The sequence below is a fragment of the Pleurodeles waltl genome, chromosome 12, assembly GCF_031143425.1.
Source record: "Pleurodeles waltl isolate 20211129_DDA chromosome 12, aPleWal1.hap1.20221129, whole genome shotgun sequence".
NCBI lineage: Eukaryota > Metazoa > Chordata > Amphibia > Caudata > Salamandridae > Pleurodeles > Pleurodeles waltl.
The window spans coordinates 125090279-125094147 of NC_090451.1; the positions used below are offsets into that span (position 1 = coordinate 125090279).

The 3869-nt window shown below is 50.7% G+C and overlaps 1 non-coding gene across 1 annotated transcript; it reads right to left on the reverse strand.

Annotated features, from left to right (window-relative positions):
• Positions 1–540: 540 nt before the first annotated feature.
• Positions 541–614, reverse strand: TRNAT-AGU (transfer RNA threonine (anticodon AGU)). Its single transcript has one exon. It is a non-coding gene; the product is annotated as a tRNA-Thr (tRNA).
• Positions 615–3869: the final 3255 nt, after the last annotated feature.

Consider the following 3869-nt stretch of genomic DNA (forward strand, 5'->3'; position numbering starts at 1 on the left):
GGCTCTTGGGCGTACCGGCACTCATTTTCGGGACCCAGAACTTATGTTTCTGCAGCAGACATTCACCAAGAGCAAGACAGGGTCAAACACTCAAAGCAGTAAGACAGGTGAAGATCTAAACAGGAAAAACAGGGAGAAAGGAAGAACATGCAAGACTTAGATACATAGGCAGGGAGTGTCTGGTAGTGCATAGACGAGCCACGATGTCGAGTCAGAATTATGCACCCTTGGTATTTGGCTCACCAATATTACTGCCGTCCCGACTGTACAATGATGTGAGTGCAGCTTGGGATATTGTTTTCACTTCACAATGCCAAACCGGTTGGATTTGAAAATCAAAGACAATCGTGGTCGGGGGGACAGCAGATGCTCAATTAAATACCAAAACGTGTTTTTAGCTTTCAAGGAGGATTATGGTTTACCTGTGACAACTATATAAACAGTATTAACAGGGTAAGCAGACAACATATTTTTGTTCATTTCAAAACAGTAGGTTTTATTGGTCTAGAATAAACATTTTTTATTTATTTATTTTTTAAAAGGCACTGCTGAGATTCGAACTCAGGATCTCCTGTTTACTAGACAGGCGCTTTAACCAACTAAGCCACAGCACCCTGTGCATTTGTGTTTTTGTACAGAAATTAGGGTGTAAGTGTCAAAGGTACACAGAATTCATACTTTTGCTATTTTGATTTACCTTCTAACAAAAAAGAAGACGGAGAAGAAATCCTGATAATGGAATGGAAAAAAATACAAAATAGGTAATGAAAAATGCTTATGACTCACTATACATACCTATATGTTCTTATTTTGTAATGTTTTCAAATGTGTGAACGCCATACAGGGGTAGACGAAGTGCTCAAAACTTACATTAAACACAACAATATTAGAGTGCAATGATAAAGGTTACCAATGTAAGCAATATAATTAAACTAAGGCTTACATAACCCATGCGCTCCTTCCTACACCTCTCGTGACCTCTGGCCGCCCCATCTAAAACTCGACACTCTCCAAGTGAAAGTGCCTAGGGTCGTGCAGCCCGGATTCAAACAGCGCTTCAAAACGTACACTATGAGAGGCCCATGAAAACATGGTGGAGGCTGGTGTCACAGCAACAGGAGGGTCCTGTTAACCACCAATGGCTATAAAGTGTTTCTGGTAAAACCATCTGCCACCAGAGCTCACTTGTATACCAGAATAAACAACAGCCCTATATGCTGTTACTTTAAGCGGTTAAGTTAAGTTAAGTTGCATACGTTAATTTTCTAATAAAATGACCTAAAAAGGCAAAAAGTGAAAAAAACGGGCCCGATGTCTAATATAATTAGCTACTGCCCGGCCGCATGTTATCTGCTGTGTAGTGTAGGTTACTCACATCACGAGTGCTATGGAAACCCCTCTGAGGCCCTGAAGTTGGTAACCCGTCCTCCCTGCATCCCGAGAGGGCCTCTCTGCGCTGCTAGGCACCGGCCCGCTGATGTGCCGCTTCTCCGCCGCTCCTCGAGCTCCCTCGTCTCACTCTCTAGAAGCGACCTCAGAATGCAGCTCGACGGAGGCAGATTGGCGGTACTCGACCCCGGGGCCCCCAAGAGAGGGGGCACGGCATGAGGCCTCCCCCCATCGCCGCAGCCACCCAAGGCCTCCATGTCAGCTGAGTCGGGCAGCTCTGGGATGAATCTGGGACAATCGGGGTCGCGTGCCTCTGATGGCGTCGTGAGCCCCTTGTCAGAGCAGCACGGTGGTCTAACGACTTATAGCGCAGGCCCGCGCGGTAGAGGAGACCCCGGAGCAGCAGGACGGGCCCGGAGGGGGTGAGGCGTCCCCCGACCCAAGATGGCGGCGCCCTGCAGCGCTGGGAAGCGGTGAGAGATGAGGGAACCGCACTACGAAGTCCGCGCGGGGGCAGCGCCGCTCAGAAGTGGCTGTAGGTGCGGGGAAACTGTGGGCCGGTCTGAAGACGGCTGACCAGCTCGAGACTCGTGACCGGAGGCTCTAAGGCAAAGCAGCACGGAGCAACAAATAAAACAAGATGGCGGCCGCCATCGGGAGGATCACTCTCCCGGAGGGAGCGGAGGCGTTCTTCACCCCCTGAGCTGAGGGGAGGGGTCCCAGCGACGCACGGAGTGGCAGCCCCGACAGGTTCGGCGGGGGCTGCTGCGGTGTTTCGGGGCCCCAGGGGGGGAGCCAGACTACACTTGAGGAAGGCGAGAGAGGGGGGTCTTGGCCTGTCCTGGGACCGGGGGGGGGGGGGGGGGTTCCGAGGCGGCCTCAGCTGGCACAGAGGCCCTGACGAGCGCACCATATTAGTGGAGGTCGGCGGGGCGCCCTCTCCCTCATAGTGGCAAAACCGCCTGATGATAGGGGGGACCTAGACGGATCCCATAGGGAGTCTTACTGAAAGTTACCTTCCTCTAGACTCTTAGGGCTTTTGGAGGTAGGTCTGTCTGAGTTAGGAGTGAGATGCACTCCTTGCACCATTTCTTCACAACTGTGCAGCACTTAGTGCCAGTTGCAACGTTTAGGTTTGCGCAACTACGCACGCTGGTCTTTCGCTGCATTGGCAGCAGCCCTGACTTTCTGGACACAGGGCATTTGAGACCCTTTGACTTGGCCATTGGACCAGGGGGTCCTGGTGGTGTATAGGGCGCCAGGCCCCATTGTGTATTTGTGGTGTTAGGAAATGTATTTCTTGTAGTTTGATTTTCAGACCCTGTTCTGGCCACCTCTAAACTGTGATGATTTTGAGGTTGTCGTGCATACTTGGGGTTATGCTAGTGAAATTATGTTCCACCCTGTGCTTTTTGCCCATAATGCAGGTGATACGTAGGAGGTGGGTGGCTAATATTAGACTGTTGAGATTTTGGGCGTATAATGCGTTTGACACCTATTGTGATGCTGTGCTTTATATGGTTTATATCTCAGGATGATAAGTACAGTGATTTACCTCTTACACCACTCCATCTGCAGTCCTATCTTGTTGAATCAGCCTTGTTCTGAAGTATCAATCTATCCCTAATCGCCTCACTTTCCCGTCTCCTCAATAACTCAGGATCCGTCACCCGACGCCTGGATTTTGTGCCCCCTCTTGCACTCATTCTTCTCCTCACCACCACCGTCCTAGTAACACCCTTCCCTCATCCCCACCACCCGCCTCCTCCACAATTTCCCAACATGGCCACCGCTCGAATTAAGTCTGGAATTAATTGCTACAAAATCATCTACCCTCCTAACCTGACCAAAACTGCAGCAAAACGTTTCAAGCATAACACCATTGAATGTTTCCCCGATTCCCTTTTTGTCGATCAGTTTTACAATGGTCGGTATGGGGGGCTCAAAAACGATCTAATTTTCTTCATGCACGACATACCCTCTTGGTCTACCAGCTTTTACAATTCCTTTAAAGTCACCTCCTCCTCCTCTATCCCTCATGGGAAACAGCTAAAAATGTCCCCCTCTGCGGGCTTTAACGGCTCCCTCACTATCTCACTCTATAACAATGGCACTGTTATGATACAAGCCAAAGACACCTATCTCTCTCTCTTTGACCGCCTCTTCCCTTCCCTACTCCCCTCCCCTGCGACCGGGCTATCCCTTGACTCTCCATCCAGCTCCACCAATTACTCCCTTTCTCCTCCCTTGACCCCCCCACTCTCCAACAGGCTGCACCCTAGGGAGGCACAGGCCGACCCTCTTCCCTCCCCTTGGACCTCCCCTCCTATTTTTCCCCCCTCACAGTTTGCCCCTCCCCTCTTCACTTCAGCATTACCTCTAGCTAACACGCTCCTCGTCCATTCTGCACCGTCCCAGCACTCCATTCTCATCTCCTCCCCCCTATCCCTTTCGGCCACCCCCCTCCATAGACCACCTCT